This window comes from Oryctolagus cuniculus, chromosome 2 (genome assembly GCF_964237555.1).
Source record: "Oryctolagus cuniculus chromosome 2, mOryCun1.1, whole genome shotgun sequence".
NCBI classification, from domain to species: domain Eukaryota; kingdom Metazoa; phylum Chordata; class Mammalia; order Lagomorpha; family Leporidae; genus Oryctolagus; species Oryctolagus cuniculus.
The window spans coordinates 96,522,541-96,534,244 of record NC_091433.1 but is presented as its reverse complement, the minus strand read 5'-3'; the positions used below and the strand labels follow the sequence as shown (position 1 = coordinate 96,534,244).

General features: G+C 38.0%; 1 long non-coding RNA gene and 1 pseudogene across 2 annotated transcripts in view; one reads left to right on the top strand and one right to left on the bottom strand.

Moving 5' to 3' along the window:
* Nucleotides 1–1,237: 1,237 nt before the first annotated feature.
* Nucleotides 1,238–11,704, bottom strand: part of LOC138848531 (uncharacterized) — a 42,621-nt gene continuing 32,154 nt past the window's right edge. For both annotated transcript variants that reach the window (XR_011386399.1, XR_011386398.1), the window contains one exon: nucleotides 1,238–2,437. This is a non-coding gene — a long non-coding RNA (uncharacterized lncRNA). The remainder of the gene's footprint in view (nucleotides 2,438–11,704) is intronic.
* On the top strand, nucleotides 9,386–10,695 carry LOC138848677 (ubiquitin-conjugating enzyme E2 Q2 pseudogene; annotated as a pseudogene).

Below are 11,704 nucleotides of genomic sequence, written 5' to 3'. Positions count from 1 at the left end.
TAGTAAATGAGTTCTGGATAACATCCTGAAATCACAAATAAGAAAATTAGATAAGTGTGATTTTATTAAACAGAAATTTCTCCACAGCAGTCAACAGATTAAAGAGACAATTTACAGCATGGAAGAAAATATTCATAAAACATGTCTATGATAAAAGATCAGTATCTAGAATACAGAAGATGCCAAAAGAAATACAACAACAAAACAAATAATTCAATTAACAATTGGAAATAGGGGTTTATATCAACTAATTATTGCCTGAGATGACCATATCTCATATGTAAAATGGGATATTACACACTCATAAAAAATAACAAAATCCTGAAATTTACAACAAAAAGATAAAATCTGAGATCATTATGGTCATTGAAATAAACAAATCACAGAAATAAAAAATATCATTTTTCTTGCTAATTCATTTATGTGTGTGTGTGTCTACAGTGATTACTAGAGGATAGAAATTGGGGAATGAGAGTTTTGATAATAAGTAACAAATGCAATCAATTCAAGTAATGGATTCTTATTTTAAGATTTATTTATTTGAGAGACAGAGTTACAGAAAAAGGTAGAGACACAGAGAAAGAAATCTTTCATGCACTGTTTCACTCCCCAAAATGCCTCAATGGTGGCTGCTGGGCCAATCCAGAGACAAGAGCCAGGATCTTCTTCTGGATTTCCTATGTGGATGTAGGGTACCAAGAACTTGAGCTATCCTCTGCTACTTTCTCAGGCCATTAGCAGAGAGCTGGATAGAAAGAGGAGCATCTAGGTCATGACCTGCCTAAAAGAGATGTTGGTAATGCAGGCAGAGGCTTAACCTCTTACACCACAGCAATGGTGCTGCTAATGGATTCTTGTGTTCCATAAATATGGAAGGTAGACTTACTTTTTCTGTGTACATGTAAAAATAGTGCTCCATGCTCCATAGGCTGTATATATTCTTCATGTTAATTTTTAAAATAACCAACACAAAAACAGGAAAAGCCATAAATATGCTAACCTGGTTAAATAAAGGAATGGATGAACAAAGTGAGAATTTCAATAGAGAGAAACATTAAAATATATACCAAACCAATATAATTTAAATACATGTAAAAACAAAGTGCAGTGCAGGTATTCAATAGGAAATTTAATTAAACCAAGGGAATGATTAGAGAAATTGAAAATATGCAATTGTTTATATGTATATATATGCATATATATATGCATTTGGAAATCATACAAAATGAACAGAAAAGCAAATAAGAATGTTAAAGAGTGAAGACAGTCAAAGGATATATGCAATACCACCAAGAAAAATAAATCCTATATTGTCAAATGGCAGAAAGGAAAACAGAGACATAAAATTATAGCATTTATAAAAGACATCAAAGACAGCCTGTAATGCACATTAGATGCCTCACATAAGCCTCACAGTAAATATGAAGAAAAACTTAGTACATACATCACCCAAATAACAAAAACAAAAAAGGATCCAGACATACCTTTACATAAAAGCATCACACCACAAAGGAATATATCAAGGAAAGTAATGATTTACAAAATAATTGACAAAATAGCAACAGTAGGTCCTTAGTTGTAAATAATTACTTTAAATATAATTTATTAAATTATCTAACTAAAGACATTAGGTGCCTTAAAGGATAATGCTAGATTTAACTATTTGCTGCCTTCATGAAACTCATTTCACACAGGAACTGAAAGAAAATGTAAAACAAAAAATTCCACAAGAAACAGGAACCAAAAGAGAGTGAGTATAACTACACTTATGTCACACAAAATATACTTTATGTAAGGAATGCCATTATGTTGTGGTAGAGGGTTCATTTCATCAAAAGCTGTAATTGCATTTATATATATACATATATACATTTATATATATATACATATATATGGTAATTTTTCCTCTTGGCTATAAGGGAAGCTCAAGTAGTGTCCATTCATTTGAGGTGCGGAGCCATCTGTAATCACTGTAAACTGATGCTGTAATATTTATTCTTTCTGTTTCCAAGTTGCAGCACTTGAAGACTTCTTGAAAACTGGAAAATATGCTAATAGTTATAGAAATAGTTGTCACTTTAGTTTTAAACTCGTTTCAAACAATTTTTCTTCAAAAAAGGAATTGATTCTTTTGTCTTCTTTTCTGGTTTTTATCTTGAAGTATTTAACTTTGTTTCCTCTGCAGGCTTAAAAATAGTGTTTCAGTTACTTTACTAGAATTTCAAGAATCAGAGGTGTAATAATCCTTTGCCCCTTTTGTGATGTCACAGCTTTTGACCCACCTGGAGTGTTCTAGTGGTACCCTGGTCCCCAGAGAATTTAACTTGTGGCTGAGCTAATGGTCACACTGACAGTTGATTCCATTGGGGTCCTAATGAATCCAGAACATGTTGCTAATAAAGAAATAATAGGGCTGTGTTTTCCTGAAACTTGAAAGCTGCAACAACAAAACATAAAAATAACATTTGTCAATATAAATATAAATAGATATGAAGAAAGAGAATGAATGTAATACAGTGAGATTCAGGGGCTTCAGTACTGAATGTAAAACAATGAACAGGGGCCAGTGCAATGGCATAACAGGTAAAGCTACTGCCTGTGGTGCTGGCATCTCATGTGGGCACAGATTTGAGTCCCTACTGCTCCAATTCCAATCCAGCTTTCTGCTATGGCCTGGGAAAACAGTAGAAAATGGCCCAAGTCCTTGGGCCCCTGTATCCATGTGGTGGACCCAGAGAAGGCTCCTGGCACCTGGCTTCAGATCAGTGCAGTTCTGGCCATGTGACCATTTGGGAAGTGAACTAGCAGATGGAAGACCTCTCTCTGCATCTGCCTCTCTGTAACTCTGCCTTTAAATAAATAAATCTTTAAAAAAATGAACAACCATCTAGAGAAAAGCAAGAAGAAAATATTGGGCTCAAACAATATTTTAGGCAAAATGTACCTATCATGTATTTTCAAAACATTGCATTAAGCAATAAAATACATAATATTCTCAAATTTACATGGTGCACTATTTTCCATGATAGAGTATATGTTGTGTCACAAAAAGTTTACAATAATTTTTTTTTCTGTAATACTACAAAACTAAAAATCAGTAAGCAAGGATTCAGGACAATTCATAAATATGTTTAAATTTTTTAAAAAAATTCATATTCTTCTGAAAACCAGTGGAGTTAAAAAATAAATTATCTAAATGACTTGAAAATAAAAGTAGAAAACAAATACAAAAACCTATGACATGTAACAAAAGCAGTTCTGAGATGTATATTTATATGAATAAACACCTACATTTAAAATAAAATCTCAAACAACTTAAAATTACATTTCCAGGAAATTAAAAAAATGACAAAATTTACCCAAACTTAGCAGAAAGAAAGAAGATAACAAGATTAGAACTTAAATAAAAGAAATAACTAGAAAAGCAATAGAAAAGATTAACAAGAGTGAAGCTTATTTTAAAGAGACCCATGGAATCAATGAACTTTAACCTAGAGTAAAAATGAAAGAGAAGTGTCAAATAAGATCATAATGAGAAAGAGACAGTACCACTGGACAAGCCAAAAGCTAGGAATAAGAAGCGATTAAAATGAAAAACTACACCAACAATTATGAAAATCTTGAAGATATGAATGAAATCCTAGAAATTTGAAATTTTCCAAAACTGAATCAGGCAGAAGAATAAAATATAAAACCAATAACAAGACAGGAAATAGAATCAATGATAAAAATTCTCCCAATTGAGTCAGAGCATTTGGCACAGCTGTGCAGAGGCCTACAACTTATATTAGAGTGCCGTGATCTGAGTCCTGGCACTGCTTTTGGTTACAGATTCCTGCTGATTTGTTCCCCAGAAGACACCAGAACCTAACAAAGTACTTGAATTTCTAGCATTTATGTGAAACCCTTGGATTGATTTTGGATTCCTGGCTCCAGTATAGCCCATCTACAGCTCTTCTAGGCATTTGAAAAGGACATTAGCACATAGAACATCTTTCGTTCTCTCCCTTTCAAATGAAGGAATAATAATACATATATCCTTTTAAAATATCTTGCATTAGAGTAAAGCCCAGGACATGAACAGTTCACTGTGAATTCTGCTAAACATTTAAAATAGAAATGGTGATAATCATCTTTAAATTCTTCCCAAAAATTGAAGAGGAGGAAACACTTAACTCACTTTGCAAGACCAACAATACACTGATATAAAAACCAGGTAAGAAACACACAAGGGAAAAAATACAGGCCAATAGTTCTGGTGAACACAGATGAAAAATCTATAAAATACTAGCAAACTGTGGCAAGATTGTGGCACAGCATGTTATGTTGCTGGCATCCCATATTGCAGCACCAGTTCAAGTCCTGGCTGTACCATTTCTGGTCCAGAACCTGAATAAAGCGCTTGGGATAGCAAAGGAAGGCCATTTACTTGGCCCTGGGCACCTATATAACAGACCTAGATGGAATTCTGGGTTTCTGACTTGGCCAAACCTAGCCCCCAATTTGGGCATTTGGGGAGTGAACCAGCAAATGCAAGATCTCTCCCTGTCTCTCCTTCTCTGTCACTTCACCTTTCCAATAAAATAAATATTTTTTTAAAATACTAGTAAACCTGGGGCCAGCACTGTGGCATAGTATGCTAAGCCCCTGCCTGCAGCAGCAGCACCCCTTATGGGCACTGATATGTGTCCCAGCTGCTCCTCTTCCTATCCAGCTCTCTGCTATGGCCTGGGAAAGCACCCAAGTGCTTGGGCCCCTGCATCTGCCTGAGAGACCCAGAAGAAGCTCCCGGTTCCTGGCTTTTGATCAGCCCAGCTCTGGCTATTATGGCCATTTGGAGAGTGAACCAGTAGATGGAAGACATTTCTCTCTGTCTCCCCCTCTCTGCCTGTAACTTCACCTCTCAAATAAATAACAATCTTTTTTTAAAAAATATTAAACAATTCTATAGCACACTAGAAAAGTTATTCAAACTTAAAAAGTGGGAATTATCTCAGGGATGCCAGAATGTTTCAATATATTAAAATTAATATGTGTGATGCATAACTGGATAAAGAAAATTGTATAGTATTCTATACATTATGGCTCAAGACTATATACATTATGGAATACTATACAATGGTTATAAAAATGAAATCCTGTCATTTGCAACAAAATGAATGCAACTGGAAACCATATACTTAGTGAAATAAGCCAGTCCCCCAAACAAAAATACCATATATTCTCCATGACCTGTGGTAACTAATAGAAGACCTAAAAGGTAATCTGTAGAGTAAAATTGATACCTTTTTTAAAAGATTTATTTATTTATTTGAAAACCTGAGTTAAAGAAAAGCAGACAGAGAGAGAGAGAGTTCTTCCATCTGTTGGCTCACTCCCCAAATGGATACAATGGCTGGAGCTGTGCCAATCAGAAGCCAGGAGCTAGAAGCTTCTTCCAGGTCTTCCACATGGGTGCACGGGTGCAAGGACTTCAGCCATCTTCTACTGCTTTCCCAGGCCACAACAGATAGCTGGATCAGAAGTGGAGCAGCTGGGACTTGAACTGATGTTCATATGGGATGCCAGCACAGCAGGTGGTGGCCTTACATGCTAAGCCACAGCACTGGCCACAAAATTGATACTTTGAAACGTGATGATCTTTAACAGCCCTTGACTTGACTATTGATGAATAATTTTCTTTCATACTAATTGTTGCATTCTTAGTCCTGGGTTAATCTTATGACTGTAAAGTTAGCTCTCAATAAATCTTGGTAAAAATAATTGGAATAGGAATGGAAGAAGGAAGAAGAGTGGCAGCATGGGCAAGGGGAATGGTAGAATGGAAAATAGCACTATGTTCCTAAATCTATATACATGAAATACATTCAATTTGTGTACTCTAAATTAAAATTTAAAATATAAGTGTGATATACAATATCATCTTAATAGAGAATAAAAATCACAAATGTCACAATACCAGCAGATGCAGAAAAACAACTTGTGAAAATTCAGATTTGATCATGGGAACTCTCAAAAAGCTGGCACAGAAAGAACATACCTCAACACAACAAAAGCCATAAACAGCAAGACCACAGCTAACATTGAAGTCAATGGTGAAATGTTTAAAACCTTTTATCAAAGATCAGAAATAATATAAGTATCTACATGTTTATCATTTCTATTCCACATAGTGCTGGAATTGCGAGATAGAATTATTAGGCAAGAACAAAAAAATCATCCTTATAAGAGGAAGAAGTAAAATTATTTCCATTTAGTGATATTAAGGAATCAATAGAAAAACTGTTAGAAAATAAATAAATTCAGGAAATTTTTAAGTTCTAAAATCAATATAAAATTATTTGTATTTCTACAGACTAATAATATATTATCTGGGAAAGAAATTAAGATAATTTTCCTATATATAGGAGCATAAAGAAATACATTTTTTAGAATAATAAATAAATAATGTATCCAAATAAATGAATGTTTTATACACTAAATTATAAAACATTGATGAAACAAATTGAAAAAGATAGAAATAAATATAAAAGTAGCCTCATCATATTGGCATATGATCCAAAGCAATCTATGCACTCAGTGCAATTCCTATAAAAATACCAACAATCTTTTATTCAGAAATAGAAAAAATTCTAAAATTTCTTTGTGACTGTAAAAATACAACATAGTCAAAGTAAGCTTGAGCCAAAAGAACAACACTGAAGGTATCACACTTCTCACTTGAAAATATATTACAATGCTATTGTAATTAAAACAGTATGGCACCAGCTGCAGAAAATCAGCTGGAGCAGCAAGGGTCAAGGCAAAAGGCCAGTACATGCTGTGGGGACAGCAAGATGCAGTGTGCTACACAGGGATCTGGTGCCAGGAGCTTTTCAGGTATCAGGATCAAGGCCAGGTGTGCAGAGGCTGAAGGACCTAGAGCTGTAGTGGGAGCAGAGCATAGCTAAGGCAGCAGGTTGGGGATCACAACTTTCTGAGGCTCAGGCAGCTCCAGTATCAGCCTGGGAAACCAATATGGAGCTAAGCTCAGAGCTGTCTGACTCACAGTGCACACTGCAGCCTGAGGGCACATCCCTGGAGATCATTTCTAGTTCTTCTAGAGGAGAGACAAGTGGAAATGAAAGTACAAAGTGAAGCTCCTGGAGAATTGGGCATCCTAGAGACCCAGTTAGAGATTGATTGGTGTGGGAACCACCACCCTTCAATAACAAACAACAATAATAAAATATAAAAAGAACGCAAACTGATGTACACTTCAAAATGATGATGTGATAAACATTAGAAACCATGGATTTGGATATATCAGAGTGTTTTAACATGGCTCATCAGGCAAAAAAGTATTATTATTCTCGAACAGAAGGAAGAGAGGCACCTTAGGCCAAATATTAAATGGAATATAACTGAAGTTTAAAGCCTTTAACAAAGTACCATGGTATTTTGGCAAATATAAGAGAAATATTTAATAAAAATACAGCAAATGAAAAATGAATGAAGCAAAATGTATTGTAATTGAAAATTCACACATAAGTTTTAAAAGATTTCAATCATCCCAGTGTGTTGGCTATATTAAATAAACAAAAAATAAAGATTTGGAGAATATAAACCCAATTTTAAAAATCCATATTTGGGCTGGCGCCGTGGCTCAACAGGCTAATCCTCCGCCTTGCAGCGCCAGCACACCAGGTTCTAGTCCCGGTCAGGGCGCTGGATTCTGTCCCGGTTGCCCCTCTTCCAGGCCAGCTCTCTGCTATGGCCCGGGAGTGCAATGGAGGATGGCCCAGGTCCTTGGGCCCTGCACCCGCATGGGAGACCAGGAGAAGCACCTGGCTCCTGGCTTTGGATCAGTGCAATGCGCCAGCTGCAGTGCGCTGGCCGCAGCGGCCATTGGAGGGTGAACCAATGGCAAAAGGAAGACCTTTCTCTCTGTCTCTCACTGTCCACTCTGCCTGTCCAAAAAAAAAAATCCATATTTGTAGGTTTAAATGAATTATTGTTCAAAATGAGAGTATTCATATTTTTATAACTCATTACAGTTAACCTACACTACAAATTAAGTTTGCTTTCCAGGTAAAATACAGGATGGCAGTTAGATGTGTTTTAGAGATAAAGTGAACATTTTTCTTTGAAGCAGGCATATTTGGGACATCATATATCAAAAATGTCTGGTTGGCTTGAAATTTAAATACAAGTAGTTTCTCCGCATTTGTATTAGCAAAATCAGTGACCAGGCTTTAAAGAAGTGACATTGCTATGGCAAGATTCACAAAAATTAAATAATAAATGGAAACAGAAACCTTAACTTCTTTCCAAATCATACAAATGAAACCTATTGTTGCTTTGGATTCATTCTGAGAGGAGGAGCGTGGTGGGGGCAAGAGGTGCGGAGTCACCACACAGACCACAGGAGTCAGGTGAAAGCAGGCCAGAGGCGAGCAGCCCACAGACTCATTTATTTCAGTTGGTACAGCAGCTTTAATAGCCAAGGCAGGCAATTCAGTCAAAGGGCGGTCTATGCCCTAACCAATCACAGCCTGTTGCCAGGCAGTATCCGAAGCCATCCAATGACAGCTTGTTGCCAGGCAGGCTCCATTGTCAGGTGGGTTTCAAAGCCACTCCTGAGTAACTGATGCTCGCTTGCCAGCAGCCACCTTGCCATGGCCTTCTCATTCCATAACAACTTATAATAAAAGAAAATTGAGAAATACCCTCTGGAAATTCAACTGCATGTTAACTCAATTAACCAAAGAGTGAATAAAAGGAGAGAAAACACATTAGGAGTTTATTTTTATTTTTTTAAAAGAATAATTTTTTTTAATTTTTTTTGACAGACAGAGTTAGAGAGTGAGAGAGAGAGACACAGAGAGAAAGGTCTTCCTTCCATTGGTTCACTCCCCAAATGGCCACTACAGCCAGTGAGCTGTGCCGATCTGAAGCCAGGAACCAGATGCTTCCTTCTGGTCTCCCATGCAGGTGCAGGGCCCAAGGACCTGGGCCATCCTCCACTGCACTCCCAGGCCACAGCAGAGAGCTGGACTGGAAGAGGAGCAGCCGGGACAGAATCCGGCACCCTGACTGGGACTAGAACCCGAGGTATCGGTGCTGCAGGTGGAGGATTATCCTAGTTAGCCATGGTGCTGGCCAGGAGTTTATTTTAAAAGCAAAATATAAAAATGATACACTATGCCCTAGAATCATAGCTATACAAAGAATGTTTCCATGAAATTGCAGACCCAGTATCACATTGATGCTTGTTAGACCTGCAGAAATTTATGTTCATTTAAAACTAGTAAGTCTTTTTCCTGCCATACTCCGATCAGGGACTGGGGCAGTGGGGAGAGGCAGAGCTGCGAGAGCAGGGCCCCGGTGGCCCCACGGGGAGGTCATGGCTGTGACCCTGAAGTTGGCTTGGGGCCTGACTCCCCTTCTGCACCCCTCCCACCAGAAATGGGGAGATGTCTGTGTCAGCACTGAAGGCGAGATGAAGTTCCTGGCATCCATCTTTGACAAGAACCACAGGCAATTCCACATCATCAGTGAGAAGCTGGATGAGCTGCTCTGCCAGTTCCTGGTGAGGCCGCTGCTCACACTGCACTGCAGCATCATGGCAACTGACTCCTCTTCTTCACCAATACGGTTTGTGGACGCTGATGGCCCAAATCTGACCTCAGTTCTGGAGCGTATAGATGATTCTAAGAACAACAGTTTGCTTCATCAGCAATTGAGGTGGTTGATATATGAACGCAGATAATACAACCTTCCTAAGCACCTGCATGTTGAGATGCTGGATCAACCACTCCCCACAGGTCAGAATGGGACAACAGAGGAAGTCACTTCAAAAGAGGAGGAAGAGGAAAAGATGGCCAAAGATATAGAAGCCTTAGATCACTATGAGATGAAGGAAGAAGAACCTGTTAGTGGGAGACAGAGAAGGAAGGAATTGAAAAAACTTGGCAATATTAGAAAAGATTAGGAAGACTCAAAGGCAAGACCATTTAAATGGTGCCGTGTCTGGGTCAGTGCAGGCTTCAGACAGACTTGTGAAAGAGCACAGGGTCTATACAATCACAGAGCTACAATACAGGGATTTATTCAGTGGAACTCATAAATGAGTTTCTGTGACTGGCATGTTAAACTGCCGAAGGTTGACCCTGATAGTCCTTTGCACAGTGATCTTCAGATATTAAAAAAAGAAGACATAGACTATAGTTTGCTTAATTTCTCTTTTAAGGATAATTTTCTGTTTGATTCTCCATTTGTTCGAGTGGTGTTGCCTTTCTCTCAAGAGGGTATGTGTTCGGTGGAGGAGAATTGTGTACAGAACTTCTCACAAAACAGGACTGTAGCAGTGACAATCAATTGAATCAGTCATCATGAAAATAAATGCCACCTTAGACAAAGGCACAACCAGAGTGCAGTTTGGAACAAATAAGAATCAATATAATCTAGCAAGAGCCCAACAATCTTATTATTCCATTTTATAGATACATGAGATAAATGGCTGGTGCAGCCCTCCAAAGGGATATGGCTAAATAAGTTGACTGTCATATGTGTGAACCAATGTTGCTTTAAGAAAATTTTTCAAGGAGGTACCTTTCTCTGAAGGGAGGAGAGAACTTCCACTTTGACTATGACATAAATAAGATTGGAGTTGGCGAACTCAAGAGGCTTCCATAGCCTTGGCAGCTCATCACAAGAACCTAGGATGATTACTGACGCCATAAACAAGAGTGCTGATTGTTAAGTCAACAAGAGTCACTGTGCACTTACTCCCCATGTAGGAGCTCTGTCCTTAATATGTTGTACCATGTGAATTAACAGTATAACTAGTACTCAAGCAGTATTTTATACTTTGTGTTTCTGTGTGGGTGCCTTGAAATCTTTACTTAGTATATACTAAACTGAGATGCTCTATATAAAGATAATTGAAAATGAATCTTGCCTGGCACCGTGGCTCACTAGGCTATTCCTCTGCCTGCAGCCTTGGTACCCAAGGTACCAAGGTCTTGGTAGCTTCTCTTCCAGTCCAGCTCTCTGCTGTGGCCAGGAAGGCAGTGGAGAATGGCCCAAGTGCTTTGGCCCTGCACCTGCATGGGAGACCAGGAGGAAGCACCTGGCTTCTAGCTTCAGATCAATGCAGCGTGCTGGCCATAGCGGCCATTTGGGGATGAACCAAAGGAAGGAAGACCTTTCTCTCTGTCTTTCTCACTGTCTAACTCTGCCTGTCAAAAAAAAAAAAAAGAAAAAAGAAAATGAATTTTGATGTGAATGGGATGGGAGAGGGAGAAGGAGATGGAATGGTTGCAGGTAGAAGGGAGGTTATGGGAGTGGGGAAAGCTGCTATAATCCAAAAGCTGTACTTTGGAAATTTATATTTATTAAATAAAAGTTAAAAAAAGAAAATCTTTTCAACATGCAGACACAGCTTTGAGTGCCTCATAACAGCAGTACTGAAGACGTAAGCTAATAGATATTTTAGTGGATAATCTGTCAGCTGACATAGAGTGCAAGTTACAGCCTTCTAATTTTGCTCATTTCAGGTATCCTGGACTGAGCAGAGGGGCCTTTCCTATATTTATCCTGATAAATACACATACTGGCCACTCCTTATCATCCCTTTTTCTTGAAAAGTGAAATCTTTTAAACAGATCAGTACCAGGTTACTGAACAGTTGTGGCTTTATGGTGACTTTCCTATTTTGAGC